Source organism: Dryobates pubescens, chromosome 16 (assembly GCF_014839835.1).
Source record: "Dryobates pubescens isolate bDryPub1 chromosome 16, bDryPub1.pri, whole genome shotgun sequence".
Lineage (NCBI taxonomy): Eukaryota > Metazoa > Chordata > Aves > Piciformes > Picidae > Dryobates > Dryobates pubescens.
This window is the reverse complement of record NC_071627.1, coordinates 10,211,792-10,230,749: the sequence shown is the minus strand read 5'-3', so window position 1 is coordinate 10,230,749 and position 18,958 is coordinate 10,211,792. Positions and strand designations below refer to the sequence as shown.

At 38.2% G+C, this 18,958-nt stretch overlaps 1 protein-coding gene across 16 annotated transcripts in view; it reads right to left on the bottom strand.

Annotated features, from left to right (window-relative positions):
* TENM2 (teneurin transmembrane protein 2) overlaps nucleotides 1–18,958 on the bottom strand; it is a 668,081-nt gene that overhangs the window by 212,081 nt on the left and 437,042 nt on the right. The gene's annotated exons all lie outside the window — the stretch shown is intronic.

Here is an 18,958-nt window from a genome sequence, read left to right as displayed (position 1 = left end):
AGCACTTAGTGCGAGAGGTTCTGTAGAACTCATTACATGTACAGTTACTTCACTTGGCTCTATTAAGCACTACTTACAGAAGATCTAGGCTTTACGAAAATCATTAGCCAAAAATAAAAATCTTGTCTGCATCCCCCCAAAGACCACTATGAGTCATCTTAATCATAGTTTAAGAGAAATGAGGGAAGAAAAAAGTATTTTAATAAAAGTTATACATATGTATTTAACACATGTTGAAAGATAAAGATATTGCCAGCAGTCTCATGACTGAAGCAGATATAATCTACATATGTCACTCCAGTGACATAAGGCATTTTTACCAGCAGGTAAAAAAATTGTGGCACAATGGTATATGCAGACACATGCATGTGTGCACACACTCAGAGTAGTTTTACTTATTCCTGAGTAGTTTAGCTTGCTAAAAAAGATCAAATTTTAATTCTGATTTAATATTAGAGTTTATTTCACTATGTAGATGAATCCCTATTTAATAATAGGATTTTTCATAACTGAAATTTATGTCACCTGTGAACTACCTATTTTAGTTGCAAAAGAGTTGGATGATAATGTGTGGTTTTGTTAAGGCAATAAACTATGACTGAAATAACCTTTATAAGTGAAATCTTTCACAGCTGACTACCGCACTCTCTTTAAGTCATTCTAAAGACTCTCTTGACTTTACCAAAGAGGTTATTTGGCCAGCGCTGTACTGCACTTAAACAGGAGACGTAGGCAGGCTGCACTTACGATGCCATGGAGCCGTATATCACTTGGATGAAAATTAGGTACTTTAGAAACACTGAAGCATTTTAAGAAAAAGGTGTCAATCTGCTGCAGAAGTGACATCAGTCAGCTCCTGTTCTAGATGGGCAGAGAAGTTCAGCTCTGTATGTTCAGCTGTAGCTGCTCACAGCAATCAGCTCAGTTTGAGCCAAGACCAGAGCTGACTTATGCTGCCAAATGAAGGCAGTATTTTGCCCATAAGTCTCAGCACTGGTGAATAATCAAAAGAAAAGGCTCTCAATACTGGCATCATTACAGGAAACAAGGGCCTGGGTCTGAGGCTTGCTGCACTGAGAGAAGCTTGTCAGTAATGCTGATTAACCTGAATGTATCTCCATGCTGCAGCCCACAGCTCTTGGTCAGGCAGGAATAGGGGCAGAGCAGAGTGGCAGGAACTGTGCAGACCTACCCTTTGAATGAGGTTTGTATTTCTGCATGCTAAAGGAAACAGTATAAGGGCCACACTAATAACATAAACCAGGAATATATCGAATTAAATGAAGGAATAAAGGGATTCAGACCTACACGTAAGAGCTCATGTTCTTCACTTTAGAGAACTTCTGTACCTCAGGTGTAATGATTTTTGCTGTCACTAAGTTAAAAATCAGAGTGGCTGATTTTTTTCAAATAAAATAGATAAAGAGAACAGATTACAGACTGTTCATCAAGTGTCATGGACAGAAGTGAGGACAATGTATGATTCCTAGCATTATCTAACTTCATTTTCCTTTGTGCTGGCCATTGGTTTGGAGGGTTACATCACACACTCCCACATCTTGCTTGCATCCCATATCCCCCATAACTCAACAGCTCTTCAGTGCTTTTTCATAACTGGAAGTATGCTAGTAAGATGTGACCACCTCTAGAACACAGATACCAATGGCTGATCAGAAATATCTGCAGGTATTTCAGATTACTGTAGCACTTCAAAACATAAGTACCCAGAAAGATTATATAAAGACATTCCCAGGTCTACAGTTTCATGGGATTTTAAAAACTTGATTCATCCCTTGCAAAATACAAATTTATTGAAAATAGGGTTAGCAATTTAAGACCAAGCAAGAGAAACTTTCCTTAAAACTCTGCCCACTCATGATACTCAAACTAATGGTGTTCCTCTGTATATTTATGTTTGGATCTAGCTTATTCCAAATTCTAATTTTTGACAGGTTATACTCGAGGATCTTTGAGTTCTCTTCCAACCTTGGTGATACTGTGATACTGTGAAACAAGGCAAAGGTAGACAATGCTACTTTCTATTTGCAAAGCATCTCCAGGAAAAAAAAAAAAAAGTCCCAGAAAAATCTCTTGTATGTTTCTTCCCGAAAAATGGATTGTATAGGAAATCAGAACTCCTTTTCTGCCTTGTATCCTATCCCCTGCTATATGGGATCAGAAACACGTAAGTGGTGAGATCCATTTTTCGCTACAGAAAAATTCGGATCGTATGGGTGAAATTCCAAGCTCAATGTGAAAGCATGTAGTTGTTCTGTAAAGGAAATGAAGAATGTGTTTTTTTCAGAGCATGGTTATGTTTAATGAATGCTTTGCAGTGCTTGCTAATACAATTTTTGTGTATCTTTATTAAAGCACGGTGCAATTTGAGCAAAGCAGCATGACTGACCATTTAAAAAACCCAAACCAAAATACCACCCCAACCAACCCACACCTACATCTTCCCCACTGCTGTCTCCCAGGAAACTGTGACAGATTCTGTGAGAAACCTGGGACCGGTGCACATTGGAAATTCTCTTTCCTGCAGGGTTAGCAGGTGGAGGCTATGTCAAATAAATTTATTGCAGTCTGTGCTAATAACAAAAATTATAGAAAAGCTAGATGAAAGTGCTCTGCATCCACATAATTTGAAGCTACCTTACGAGACAATAACAAGCTTCTAACAGTTTTCCCCTTCTTTAAAATACACTAATTATGCTTAATGTTCCCTGTCGCATTAGCTTTCATGGTAATTATATTTCAAAACTTTTGCAATTAGGGTACAGTTAATATTGTGGAATATTGCAATTATTTTTCATTGTGACACCTCTATCGAAAACTGGTGGCATAATGATCACATTGTTCAACTAAATCAGAACTGTAGAAATATGGCAAATGAACCAATTATACATTATTATTTCTAATTACAGATAATGCCCTTTTCCTTGCTTTTGTCCAGAAGAATTTCTCAAATACCCACAGTCCTCCTAATTTTTTAAAAAAATACAACTAACCAATTTCTCCACCTTCATTTTTCTCAATACATATACTCTTATACAACATGTTTATCATAGTGTCAGTCAGGGTTGGAAGGGACCATATGGATCATCTAGTTCCAACCCCCCTGCCATGGGCAGGGACACCCCACACTAGATTAGGCTGGCCAGAGCCTCATCCAGCCTGCTCTTAAACACCTCCAGGGATGGGGCCTCAACCACCTCCCTGGACAACCCATTCCAGGGTTTCACCACTCTCATGGTGAAGAACTTTCTCCTCACATCCAGCCTGACTCTCCCCACCTCCAGCTTCATTCCATTCCCCCTAGTCCTATCACTACCTGAGATCCTGAGAAGTCCCTCCCCAGCCTTCTTGCAGGGCCCCTTCAGATACTGGAAGGCCACAATTAGGTCACCTCAGAGCTTTTTCTTCTCCAGACTGAACAGCCCCAACTCCTTCAGTCTGTCCTCATAGGAGAGGTGTTCCAGCCCTCTGATCATCCTCATGGCCCTTCTCTGGACACCTTCCAGCATGTCCATATCCCTCTTGTAATAGGGGCTCCAGAACTGGACTCGGTACTCCAGGTGGGGTCTCACCAGAGCTGAGTAGAGGGGGAGAATCATCTCCCTTGACCTGCTGGCCACACTTCTCTTGATGCAGCCCAGGATCTGATTGGCTTTCTGTGCTGCAAGTGCACATTGAGAACTCCTGTTGAGCTTCTTGTCCACCAGCACCCCCAAGTCTCTCTCCTCCGAGCTGCTTTCCAGCCAGTCACTGCCCAGCCTGTATTTGTGCCTGGGATTGCCTCAACACAGATGCAGGACCCTGCACTTGGTCTTGTTGAACCTCACGAGGTTGGCTTGTGCCCACCTCTCCAGCCTGTCAAGGTCCCTCTGGATGGCATCCCTTCCCTCTGGGAATTACGGGTGCTGCATGCCATAGATTTATAAAAGATGTGAGCACGGACACATGTGGATAAGCACATCAACTGTACAGAGACGATGTGTAGTTGATGCAGGTTCAGTCAATGATAGCTATAAAAAAACCCACCCAAAAAGTTGTACTGTGTAAGAATTTTACTCATGGACTGATCCTTGGAGCTAACTTCAAATGCACTACAAAAGCACTCCACACATTTCCTTATTGCTGCTCAGTCTTCCTCTTTAATAAACTCTTTCCTTAAGCCTCTAGCTCTCCTTTCCATCATTAAACCTAAACATCATGCCCTCCCCCCCGCCACTGCTGCCCAGATTCACAACCCTGATTCTATGTTTATTGATACTGAACAAGCTCGGGCACTTGATAAATGACAACGATGGAAATTTCTAAGAACTAATCTATGTAATTGCTAGATTTTGCTGTTCACTCCAAGCTATTGAAGAGGCTGTTGGTAATTAAGGCATTGTATAGCCTGGTAAGACAAAACACTATTACACAGCAGTCCACTCTCAGAAATGCAGGGAAGGGCTCAGAAAGGAACTGCTATAATAAAGCAGCCAGACAGGTAATAAGAGCCATTTTAAGTTTTTAATACTTCAGCAATTCAGAGAGTAATTACCATGTACCAACATTTATGTTCGTCATATGGAATTTTAATCAAAGCTTGCTTAATTAAGTTTTTATTTAAATTACAATAAACCAGTGATAAATAAATCAATGATCAAATCACTGACTTCAAACAGAGAAGACCTTTACCAAAAACACTGGCTTGCCAAACCCCGCCATCTGTACATTTCCCAGCTACCAGCCTAATGAATTTCAAGGTTATATTATCAAGTGTAAGATACAATCTCTAGCCAACATCAGACAACAGAAACAAAATGTGTATAAGATGTCAGATCGTTTCTGGCATGAAAAAATCTAGCAATGAGTTTATGTGATGCCTTATTCCCCTTGATATAGAACAATAAAAGATTAAATCAGAACTCTACCAAAGATTATTTCAGGCAGAAATCTGAAAACTGCACATCTCAGCTTATTCAATGTTGTGGAGTAAGGTTTTTTAAGAGTAATCTGAACAATGAGCACATTTTCAGAAATGAAGTGCTACTCTTATCCCCTCTGACCCACTGAAACTCTAAAAGCTGATTTGAGTGATTAAATGACAGCTGGAAGTCCTGAGAAACCTGGCACAGAATACAGTTTTTAAGTCCTGCCATCACTGATGTCTCAGCATCACCCACCTTTCCATCATTTCTTGGCTTGTATTAGCTGCTTTTTATTTTTTTTTTTTTAAGTTTATATGACTTGACTTTTCTGGCCATGGTGTTTTTCAGGCAATTTCTGTTTCTGATCACTTAGATGTACGGTCTCCCACCATCTGCTGAGCACTGACAAAATGTAGGACAAGTGAACAGAGCAGTAGAGCGTACTTTTCCCACTCTGGGTAACACCATTTAAGCACCTGTACAAATGGGAACAGGGCATGACACAAGGGATCTATATGCATTTCTGTTGTGTGCATGTTCAATATGAAAATCGCCCACAAATTATATAGGTCTCCAGACTGCATATGGCTAATAACCAAACACATCTATCAACATCAATACCTACTAAATATAATCTACTAAACTGTGCCTAACAGCAAAATACTGTAATAGACTTGAAACAGTTTAACAGTAGGGTTAGAAATAGCTGTTAGTGGTTTAAAATCCAAAATTGAATTGTTTCCCTCATGATAAAAATAGTAAACATTCCACATAAATAGTTTTTTCTCCCCCTAAGATAATGGTCACATGTAAGATCAGTACTATAAAGTCACAGAATGATAGAACGGCTTAAGCAGGAACAGACCTCAGAGATCATCTACTCCAACCACCCAGCTGTGGGCAGGAACACCTCTGAACCAGACTCAGCTGCTCAAGCCCTTACCCAACCTGGCCTTGAGGGCCCCAGGGAAGAGGCATCCACAACCCCCCTGGGCAGCCTATTCCAGAGTCCCACCACTCTCGTACTGAGAAGAACTTCCTCCTAAGATCCAGTGTAAACCTATTCTCCCTCAGCCTAAAGCGATTTCTGCTTGTCCTATTGCTAGATGCTCTTATGAAAAGACCCTCTCCAGCCCTCCTGTAGGATACCTTCAGATATTGGAAGGCAGCTATAAGTCCATCATGTCTGAGAATAAATTAATCTTCAAAGATTCATCATAATATCCTTAACTGGCAAATTCAGCAGTAAAAACATTTTAACACAGTAACCACTTTACATGGCACCTTAATTTTGTTTGTTTGTTTGTTTTCTACAGAATAATCCAGTCCAGTTCTTTCTGGACATTTGTTCTATCACCTTACAAAGTAAGGACTCTATGAGTTTAAAGATTTATAAAACAAAGATGGTATTTACATGCATCTATTTAATTGCTAGCTCATCCCCTGCATATGTATCATGTCTATTGGATCAATTTTCTGGAGCAGTGAAGCGTGTAAGCATAGGTGTTAATTACCCTGCTCTTCATAATGATCCCTTTTTCCATTGGACAAGAATATTTGCTTTACTGACAGCTGCCAGAATACTCCATTAAGATCTGCAGAGGATACAAAATGCACAGTTCAACCTGTGACACATTGGGGAATGTAATATTTCAGCACAGTGCCACCATAAAATGTGTGTAAATTTTACTTGTGAAATTCCATTATTGTGCAAGAAATATGGATATTCCAAATTCAATTAGAAATCCACTGCTATTTTAGGTTGCTTCATTAGGGAGTGGTTTTTTTTTTAATCAGATGTGTATTGTGTTCATAAATGGATTAGCAATTTTATTTCCTGAAATCTTGACTATGCATTTTTAATTCTGTGCAAATTCCCAATGAATTGATTAGCCTAATGATGCCTATGCGAAGCACAACAATCCTTTATAATGACAGAACAAAGCTATATGGCAGTCCAAGCCACTGATATTAAAGTACTTCCAAAATGAGCACCAATAGCTTTTTCTGGAGCTCTTCCAGTACTCAGAAAACCAAAACCTGACTTTATTATGATTAAAAACAATAGCATTGTATTTTCTGCTTGTCTTGTCTTTGTGAAAATTCAATTTATTTTATTTTTTGTAGTGATTTCATTTTTATCAATAGTAAATCTCAAATATCTCATGAAAAGGATTCAACAGAGATAAATGGAAGAGCAGGAACATGAAGACTGATTCTAAAGTAAAAAAACTCCTTCACAGTGTTGCCTCTGTGTCTTGACTAAATATATAATGTTTGCAGTGGACCAACCAACAAGTCACTACAATTTTAAGTTTGATTATCTATTATTGCTTTTCAATGCTGCAAATAAGCTTTTTAACACTTTCAGCTGAACAATCTTGGCATTAAAGTTTCTGCAAAAATCCTAAGGTTTGCAAATAGACAACATAACAACTATGTGTATTCTGATATGGATCACTTGTAAACTATTTTTACATTTAATATTCTCACTTCAAATTGCTTAGCAATGACAACCACAGAATGTTAGGAGTTGGAAGGGACCTTCAGAGATCATTGAGTCCAAGCCCCCTGCCCAAGCAGGATCACCCAGGACAGGCCACACAGGAATGCATCCGGGGGGGCTTTGAAAGTCTCCAGAGAAGGAGACTCCACAGCCTCTCCGGGCAGCCTGTTCCAGGGCTCTGTCACCATCACTGTAAAGAAGCATCTCCTCATATTGAGGTGGAACCTCCTGTGTTCTAGCTTGTACCCATTGTTACATGTCCTATCACTGGGCAATACCAAAAAGAGCCTGGCACCTTCATCTTGACACCCACTCATCAGGTATTTATAGATATTGATAAGATCTCCTCTCGGCCTTCTCTTCTCCAGACTAAACAGCCCCAGGTCTCTCAGAATTTGAGAACAGAAGAGAATTTAAACAGTTGCTCAGGGTGAAAAATAGTGGGAGAAGACACAGAGAGTTTTGGTATTGGGAAACATACAAGAAAAAAAAACCAAAACTATAGAGAAGAAAACTGTCTTTTTTTTCCTTTTCTTTCCCTGTTCTTTGAGAACACTATACTTAAACCAAACACTGAAATTATGCAATTTCACTACACTTTTCTCAAACTTTTAAGATGATTTCTCATAAAACCACCTGAGAGCATTTTCAGGGAATTAGAAATAATTAAATCGCAGAATTTTTGCACAGACTGAAACCTGGTGATATTTCTGTCAATCCTTTTAATATAAGTCAGGATGACAGAGCATTAAATCCTGAAAACAAGCTACTGCAATGTATTTTTTTGTTAATCAAATGAACCTAATAGGTAGGTTATTAAAAACCAATTCCATTTAATGTATGTATCAATTTAATATATATAAACTTCTAGGTAAAACCAACCAAACCCCAAACTATATGCATCCTCCCTTCTTCCCCAAACCAAACAAAACCCAGCCACCTAGAAAAAACAGACAGCAAGCTAGCTATCCAGAAACTGTGTTTGGGCCTGTAGATTCTACAAGAATTTGGAAGTGTTAATTGAATCTGCCTATCCTGTAACGAAAACACTGTTCTATAAACCAACCTATACTATCCTATAAAGAAACTTGCCTGCAAAGCAACAGCAGGATCCACCGGTATGGATTTCCTCAAAGAAATCCAAATGCTAAACATTAAGAAGCCAGTATTATCTGAGCTAACCTTGATTGAACAGTCTAACTTCCACACTAGCCAGAAGAGTCAGCTACCCTGTTAGGGTTCTGGATCTCAAGGAACAATTTGATGTGGCTCCCCAGAATAAAACTGCCATGATAAAGAACTGTGAAACAGTACCAGTTGCTTTGTGACAGCAGAACATTAATGGAAATTATTCCAAAAAAAGAAAATGAAACAAGATATATAATGTATTTCCATTTTTGGCATGATCTCAGAGGAACTGAAGAATGTGGAATTTTTCCAGATGACAACAAATAAAAAAAGAGGAAAGAATGAACAAGAAAGTATTTAGAGAAGCTGGTATGCGGTTGGAAATACAAGTGAAGAAATAAGTTGTGTGGCCATCTATGTACTTTTGCATGCTGATTTCCAGTGATTTGTATTCCACGACTTCTTTCTGTAAGTGATTTGGAAGAAACTGCTGTGTACCCTGTGTAGATGGCCAGGGCTTTAGCTGCTGACAGTATGCTTTTAAACATTTGGTTTCTAGACATTCTCCTGTGCCTTTTCCTCAGATTAGTTTTATAAGTGCAGTCTCTGACCAGTCTTTCTGCATTACCAAAACCACTAGCTCTCAGTCTGTTCAGACACATCAGTCTCCATAATCTCATCATGCTTTCAAGTCACAGCCTCAAACTGCAAATACAGGGTCTTGGAAATTCTTCCTTTTGTTCAAGGCAGTTTGGTTTCCTCTGTGTCCTCTTGCCCAGGTACACAGAGCACTCACAAACCTTGCCACATCTACCAAATTCATGGGTTTTGGAATAAACAGTTATTCTTTATCTTATTTCTGCCTGGTGCCTGCCACATATCACAAAAAGACAAACAATTCATGAATATCTAATTAATTTTTAGCTGGAAAACATAGGGGAGCAAAAGAGAAGAGAGGTGGAAAATGTGGAAACATCATGGAGTTTTTTGTCATTTTTTTAAGATCCCAGCTAAGCAAAGTAAGTAACAGCTATCACTATAATCATAAGGATTTGTTCTGTTTCTTTTTGTATGTATTTATTTATGTATTTACTTCACAGAGACCTTCCATCAGGCCTGACTGGAATAAAAAGAATGAAGAGCTCAGTTACTGAAAATCACACGGCTACAGCCCTACAATATCCAACACACATGCATTAAGGAGCTATTGTAATGGAGTGACTTGTGAGGCAATACCTTGATGAGGTGAGGCAGGGACTGAAGGAGCGCTGAATGACAAATAGAACCCCATGTAGATGGAAAAGGTCACTGCCATGAAAGCAACCTAGGGAACTGGAAGCAAGTGCAGCACTGTTACACACTTTAAGAAAACACAAAATCCAAACAAACAGAACAGAATGAGAGACATGGTCTCATTCACGTGGGAACGCCACAGACTCGGCTGTGGAACATCTGGGGAGCTTACAAAATGCAACAGCCACGACGCCAAAGTTCCTGAAAAAAGTAAGTATTTACTCAGAGCAATTAAAAAACTTTTATAAACATTCAAAGTCCTGAGCTTTTCTGTGCACGAATCTGACAGAAAAATAATTTACATAAATTTGTAATGTAGTAAAGAAGGAAACATTCTTTGGGTGATTAGCTTACATGAGACAAACAACCCCTCGGCTATAGTTTTAGTATGTAATTATTGCAAACAACAAAGGAACTGGCCAGCTCAGGAACTGCACTCAAACTCCTTCAGTTCCCAAATGTTTTTAGAACGATTAGTGTCAGCCATACCCAGACAGCAGGACAGACATGGCTCAAGTACAGATCACCACCACAGTCAAAAGCTGAAATGCCATGCTTAGCTCAGAATGACCCCCATAATATCAAAGCCCCTAAACATTTGCTCAGCTTCTCAACATACAGCCCATGGAGTGCACCCTCCATCATGTCCACTCAACAGGAAACATCCATAAATCTGCACTGTAGTAAAGCAGCTGGTTAACAGAGGAACCACATTTATCACTTTTCCACTGTAACAGTGCCTGCACAAAGCAGCTGCTAAAGTTGAAATTGTGAGAAAGAAAAAATCTTGGTCTACGAGATTTTTGCATCAGCAAAACCCAGCAGAAGATGCAGTGAGGCAAGCAAAAGAGTCCTCTTTACAATACGGTTTAACACATTTGAGGAATTGGATTAGAAAGGCACAAAGTAACAGGAGTGCACATTTTGGTTGGATGAGCTGTATTTTCAGGGGAGGGTTTCATCAGAAAGTGCAAACCTTTTTAGTTTACATAGTCCCAGGGGGCAACAGGGGTGTTGCAGGCAACTTGATGGGAAAAATACTCAGAGTAAAGTGACAGAGGTCAAATTCCTTTTTTTTTTTTTTTTTCCCCCTGAAGGGATATAAAATACATTCATGGCAGAACTGCCAGGCAAAGAGTCAGGCATGAGTGAGAAGCATTAACAACCACTGAGCAGTTTCTCCAGCAATATGGCGAGTCCTCCATCTCCTGTATTTTTTAGTATAAGATTTACCATCTTCTGAAGGAAAAAAAAAAGTCCTAATTTCTATTGATTGAAACATGCCTTATAACAAGATGAACTCAGTTTTTAGAGGTGCTAGTGTGATCAATAGATGATATATTTACAGATCAGCCTGATAAGATCCTAATATTTACAAGCATATTAGAAATAGGTGTTATAGAACTGTAAATAATTTAAGGAAATCTATAACCAGGAATAATAAGCACCATAATGCATAATTTATCATTTAAATAAAGCAGAAATCTATGGCTTTGGTTTTATCAAAATCAGGAAATCCATAAGACATGATATTGACTCAGAAGAAAAGGGTCTCCTCGCCTTCAAGTGTTTGTAACAGCACTTATTTGTATTTATCAAAAGGAAGAATGAAGTTATTAAGCTCTCTGGTATTACAAACTAAACTATCAACCCACACAACCTCTTGTATACAAATACAGCAAAGAATTATGAAAAAGACTTACAGTCTAAACTTTTTGTTCTCAGTTTTATAGTCTGTGAAGTGCATGTGGCTTACATATGCTTGACTCTTCACTTTGAATCAGCTACCAAATTGTATTTGTAACAGTCAAAAAACATACAATATTTTCTAAATGTTGCCTTTTTCATGTAAACAGCAGCAGAATCCACTATGGAAAGTGTGAAGACTGTGTCAGTGACAACAAAAAAGGAGATTCAGAAGATTAAAAACTCTGTATCAAAAGACAAAATTAATAGGAAGACTGAAAAATTCTTTCCATAACTTACAGGAAAGAGAATTTGCAAGACCAGTTTTAGGCTTTCCTATGCACAAAGAGCAGACAATCAGCATATGGTCTCAGCATAGGAAAAAAATAATAATAAATTCTGCTTATAATATCCCCCCAGTGTCTTCCAATTTTCAAGCAAGGTACCAAGTCTAGGAATCTTCCCTTTTCTTGGCACAACAGCACAGAGTGATAATATTTAGTCTTTAAGTTTCATAAGCATGACATTTATTTAGGATCGCCAACTAGCTGCTAGAAAAGAAAAAAATAAGGATAAGTAAGGATTAAAACCACGGTCTGCCTGGCCATAGTAACTAGGTTGTTTCCCAACCCTGATGGTAGATATCAGAAAACTTCAGCATAACAGCAGCTGGAGAAATGAAATCTTCCAATACTAGTAGTGCAGCTGCTTTTCTCCACTGCTTTCATTGCTACAGAGGCTTTCAGTTCAACACATTTACAAGCCTAAGCTAAAATGATATAAAAGTAGCCAAAAAAATCTCTCCAGCTCTCAAAACTATGGTGAGCTGAAGAAAAACAGAAGCAAGAGAATTAGAATCCATTTTTAATTGTACAGCTTTTTATAATGTATTATGATTTTTATTACCACAGAACCCTCTGTTTGACATTTGTTTGTCTGTTATGATTATGAATTCATAAATTAATAAATACAATGGTTCTGCAATGTCTTAATTTTAAGAATCACATCTTCTGGCTGAAATGCAGGCATCTGCTGGCATCATCAACATATGCTACACAGATTAGCAGCAGCAATAATTTCAGTAACAGTTGTAGCAACATGGAGCTAATACTTAAGAAAAAGCACACCCTTCATTTTCAATGGGAAAACATTGTCAACACTGTTCTCTCCATTTCCAATTCCACCCCAAAGCTCTAAAATTAGACCTAGTGCTCAAAACATGCATCAGAATTAGAATTGCAGAATGGGAGGGGTTGGAGGGGACCTCTGAAGGTCACCTGGTCCACAAAGCAGGGTCACCTTGGACTGGCCATTACAGATTTAGAGAACTTAAGTATTAAAAACAGATTGCTAAAGACATGCATTGTTTAAAACAATGCAGAAAGAGACTATTGCTTAAAACCTCGAAGTAGGCCAGGCTTCATGAAAATCAACAGGTCTCAGCTTCTATTCAATCTTATCTATTGTAACAGCAGAAACTACTGGACACATTCTCTTTGCTGAAGAGAGGTCTTTAGGAAATATGGGATGGTTTATGCTCTTCAAATCAGTATTGCCTTCTTCTGCTTCTGGGGCAGTGCTTAAAAGGGATGGGTACCAAGGGACAAAAAGCCTGTAGCACTGAAATGCTCAGTAAGAAGAAAAAAATGGACTCAGAAATAAACATACATAATTTACTCTTACTTTGGAAATAGAAATTAAAAAGATCAATTTGCAACTCTCTTTGTTCATTGTTGTAAAATGTCAACAGAAAAACAAAGTTGCTTATGGTATTTCCCTGTGGATATATTGAATTCAGGGAATTTTACAGCCAGATGTACTCCGGGGCTGCTGCTCAGAGGCAGATACTGGAAAGCATATAAAGTAATTTAGAAAAAAAAAAAAACCTACCCTGGAACCGTAACTGATTTTAAATGTTGCTTCTCTAAGTGTAACTTAGTAAAGCCTAAGAAAGATTTCAGAAAGAGATGCCACTGGAATCTTAACAAATACATACAGCAGTTGGGACAGAAAAGTAAAGGTGGAGAGGGCCAAAGCTCTTCTTTCTGACTACTGTTCCTTCCCCACATGACCTCAAAAGCCATACACAGAGACCTAAATAAAGAACTGGCAACCTAAACAAAGACAGGAACAAACAACAAACACTAAAGTGGAACACTTTTTTGCCCCGTCCCAAGTGTAATATGGACAAGGAAAGGAAAGTTTCAATTCCAGTGAAGTGGTTTAGAATGAGGATTTCCAAATGGGGGGGGGGGGGGCAGGGAATCATCTTTCTGCAAAATGAAAAATAAATATTGATGAAGAATTGTTGCTTATTTTCTGTGCAAGTGTGGGGGCAAGACCTCTACTACTTGCAATGACAGCACATGAGCAAGATAAGTTTGATTGCACCATAATGAGTGCATTGAGAAAGAACACCAATGGATTTTGAGAAAGCATTCTGAGAAAGCAGTTTTTACTACGAGCAGAATTAAATTCACCATTTTAATAGTCAACACTGGGAAACTACAAAGTGTCTGAGAGTGCAGAGTATGGAACAGAGTGATCTGTACCTTCTGATGAGGCTGCACATGTATCTAACATGAACCTCTCATTAAGTCCTGGCCAGCCTTGTGCTATATAAAGAATCTGGAGGTCTTCCATACCTCTAAAAGACAATAAGTGGTTTTGAGTATTTCCAAGGATGCAGACTCTGTGGGCAAACTGTTCCAAAGCTTGATCTCCTTCACAGTAAAAGAAAAAAAAAAAAAAAAAAAAGTTTCTTCTTATATTTAAACTGCCTTTTTTTTTTTTTTTTTTAACTTCAGTCCATTGTTTCTTGTTCTGTCAGAGGACACCACTGAGAAGAGCCTGTCTCTCTGGATTAACTACAAGGAGGTGGTGGTACTTATGCATGAATAATAATGAGGTCCTAGGGACAGGCAACAGCTGATGAACACAGGAGATCCTTTTAGACTGAATATACTAAATACAGATATTTGACATACCATTACTAGATAATTGACATAAGCACAAGGACCCATTCTTTATTTCAGCTCTAACTCACAAACAACATCAAACAACAAGAATTATTTAATTTAATTTCTCTTTCCTTCCTGCCAATAACTGAAGAACTCTAAGCAAACCCTGTGTTCTGCGTGGGCAAATGGTTACACAGAGCCAAATGCTTTTACTATTGTCTCTCTGCCAAAAAGACATGTTAACACTGAGAAATCAGGCATGACCCCCCTTCCAATTAAGCTTCAGTAACTACTTTAGGAATCATGACAATATCTAACTCACAGTTTAGAATTTTCCCCAAATCCAAATCTTAAAAAAGTAATTCTGCATCTACTTTCTTTTTGTTAGAATGATTGCAGAGTGTAGATCCAATTATGGACCCATTACACCAAAACCTGTCATCCTAAGTGTTTACTCAGGTTGAAAAACAGTTTTTCTGTTGAGATCTCAAAACTTGGTTTAATAGGAATAAATCCAGTATTAAAAAGTAAAGGCAAAGGTGCTGGCAACAAAACCCCTAAATCTTTCTTCTCATACAGGATTGAGTAACAGCCTGTTGCATTGTATTATGATAAAAGGCATTAAAGTGAGCCAGCTTATACCGCCAGTAAGGAAATGTGTACAACATATACAGGATGAAGAAGTAAACCTATTCCTACTGCTAGCTGTAAGAAGCAATCATAAAAAACTCTGTGACAGAAACTGACCTTCTTTTAAAAGAGGGGGGGCAAAAAAAATCACTAACTTCTCATGGATAAAAGGGCTCATTTCCTTCTACAATATTTGTGGGTTTCAAAATACTACCAGCAGGTGCACCACATTTGAAAAAACCTCTTGTCCTTCATCATGTATAATTGTGCTGCATATAATATTAAGAAATACAAGCAGCAGAATGTAAGTGATGGGAGTTCAATTAAAAGCAGCATAATATCTGTTGCATAGAAAATGATTCTGCAACTGAAATCAGGTTCTAATGAGAGAAAAAAGGAATACATTTTCGCATGTTTTTAATTACACAGAATTTCCTCAAACATGATTTTTAATAATATATTCCATTAGGTTAACATCATACTTAAAGAAAGTGCGTTTTCTGATTTCATTTTAAGTCTGATTTTGAGCAATTATTGTGTCATTGTTCTGCAGCAGAAAGGTTGAATTCATTTACTGTGTGGTTATGCTAGTTATGATTGATGTCGCTTCTCCAAATGATAAACCAATCACCCCAATGATGTAATGTCATTTTAAGAGTGCTATAATCACATTTCTCTCAAACTGGAAGCTCTGATGAGTTCTAACAAAGATTTATTGTAGATTAAAGACCTTCATAATATCAACAATAGATTGCTCATTTGATGGAAGATTTGATTAGGTAATTTTTTTAGGCAAATGATTTTTTCAGATATATCAAGAACAGCTATTGTGAAGGGCACAGGGTAGTACAAGTGGATGACTATAACCTCGCAGACAAGAAGACTCATCTTAAACTTGTTGAGGAGCTACCCTGTAATTGTAGAGGTTGAAGCAAGCCTAAGTGTACAATCAGACAAACAAGAGGAAACTTCTATAATGTAATCAGCATGAGACTTCTGCAAATATTTCATCTTCAGCCTGTGCTTTGAAGACCGTGATAGTAATGTTTAAAGAAGAACCTAGAAACCGCTAACAAATAATTTCTAATGATCAAAGGTTGTCTGGAATCTAAGTATCTTCAAATCTCCCTTTTTAACCCAACCTCAAATTTAAATAAAATATTCAAATTTATTTACTCTCTCCTGGATGCCTGAATCTATGGTAAGTTTCCATTAGAGCTACAACATATTTTAAAAACTATTTCTTAAAATAAAATAGTATTTTAAAAAAATACAAATCAAAGCAGAGTCTTTCTATATACAGATGGTAAAAGCTGCTCTGACAAGCTTTCCAGAATCACAAAAATAAGGTGATGTTTTCAAGTGTAAGGTATGTTTCACTATCTGTGCTATTTTCTTATAAACTCTCTAAAGGGAATATTGTGAGAATAGAGAGAAGAATGTCATGACTAGAAAATGCTTATTCATTTCCAGAGGATATGTTAAGTCCAGAAGAGCTGATGCTATAATATCACACTCTTACTGGTGATCAAACAACTATGCCTGTTTCTATGGTCAAGAAAAAAAACCAAACCAACCACCAAACCAAAAAGAAAATCAACATTCTATCACAGTTTATGAGAGAGATGGGATATTTTGGGGAAAAAATGTTCAAACACAGAATGAACAAAACAGACATTCACAAACAAATCAAAGCACATCTGAGCATGCCAAAAAGGTTCCTTGGGTCAGTCTTCAGTAAACAAGTGTGAAACACTAAGCTTGAAGGATATGCAGAGACAATTATTATTATTTAAAATGAAACATAAACAACTCTTCCATCAAATTTTCAGATGTTGTTTTAGTGCAACTGCCTTTATTTGACCTCACAAGAAAAGCCATGCTGGTTCCCTCAGCAGCTATAAATGCCATGTACCAAGTATCCAAGTATCCTCCAAGTTTCTTTTGTTCATATTCCCTAACTTTGACTTTCTTCTACGTAGCAACCCTCCCTGCATCTCTCTCCCATTTATTTTTCCCATTCCCCTTGTAAAATGTTTGATCCACCACATCCTTTAGACAATAGTCTCTCTTTTGTTCTTTGTTCCTTTCTTCAGCTGTCAACATTCACTTGTTCCTCAGCTCCAAGATGCATGCCTCCAACAATTCACTCCTGACTGGCACTGGTCTATTAGTAACTGTTGAACCAGGGCTGCTTTTTCCATGAACATCACTTAACATTTATCTTCCCTCAATTTCCTCTCCTGTTTTATTGCCCTATTGCCTGGTCTCACAAGGTCTTTCTGTGACTCTTCATAGTAGTCTTGTCCTTAGCACCCTGCTGTCAGCTGCCTTTCTTATCCCACAACTCACCATCTCCTCCAAGTATCTTCATGTGCAGGAAAACTCTGTAGAGAACTCCAGCTTCTACTTATCTTTTAAATAATTGCTTATCATACAAGGACCTTCCCTCTCACCCTGTGTTAGTTCCCTTAAAAGCACATAGTAATAGATTTTGCAGAGAAAATAAAAATATCCTTCACCAACTAGATCGTCCTTGATCAGAAATGGCTGACTCTCAAAGAACTCTTCAATGTTTCCATGGCAGGTCTACCCTTTACAAAAACTAAAGTGACTTGTCAAAAATAGATCATATCCACTTTCCTCTCCCCCATTTCTATGATTTCTACTTAGTTGCCCTTTACAGATATTGAGGTCTGCAGCTCCCCAAATATCCCTGAACCTCTTAAAAAAACCAATCCTCACTCAAAACTGGTAACTTCAAACCTTAAGTAGCAAGGAAGCATGGTCAATCTCTGAATTATTATTTCTTTGTGTAATTATGTTTTAACATATGTGAATGGATCATAGGGTTAAAGGATAATTCAGGATGAAAGGAACCCCAGGAGGTCCCCAGTCCAGCTTCCTGTGAAGCAAGGGCAGCTCTGAGGTCAGATCAAGTAGTTCATAATTTTAATCAACCTGCTCTCGAAAAGCTCCAAGGATAGCGATTGCAGAGGGTCTCGGGGCAGCATGCTCCAATCCAAGGCTTAGGGGAAAAGTTTTACCTTATATCCACTCTGAATATTTATGTTTCAACTTCTGTTCATTGTTTCATCCTCCCACCATGCATCCCTGGTCTCTGTTAAAGGGCATGGTCCAAGTGTACCATGTGCACCCACAAAGGCCAGAAGTTCCACACCACGTAGCATTTGCAATACTCTTCAGGTCTGCATTGTTAGAGGAAAGAGCATCCTCGAGCAGATCACAAACTGCATGTAAGATACAAACCTACAGTGCTTAGCTAAATAGACAAGAACCGCACAACAGGTATTTATGTTCAAACAAAGAAAAGGCAAAAAAATCAGAAGCCTTCTTTTGTTTTGCCTGTATTTCTACAAGCAGATTGCATCTTTGTTCCTCCATTTCTGTCTGTCAAAATGAAAAGTCAGTATCTGTTAATAAAAAACCAACAGCCAACAAAACAAACCCTAACCACTATAGATTATATGACTGATAGCAGAGCTGCAAATGTTTTAAAACAGTAGCCCGAAAGACAGGAACTAATTTGCTGAAAAATAGCAGTATCTTAGTTAAAAGTGACATTGGGAGTAGAGAAGCAGACAGCTTCTGAAACAAGAACAGACACAGAATGACAGAAGCAACACACATTTTAGATACAAACCCCCATCACCTACATGAGATACTGGACTAGTGCATACAGAACAAAGAACCACTGCGTGCAGGCATCTCTTTTACAAGATGCACAGAGGAGGAGGAGGTCACCCCCGAAAAAGAAATACCTCTGATGACAAGAATTCAGTAATACTTTTTTCACTGTTTATAACATTCCT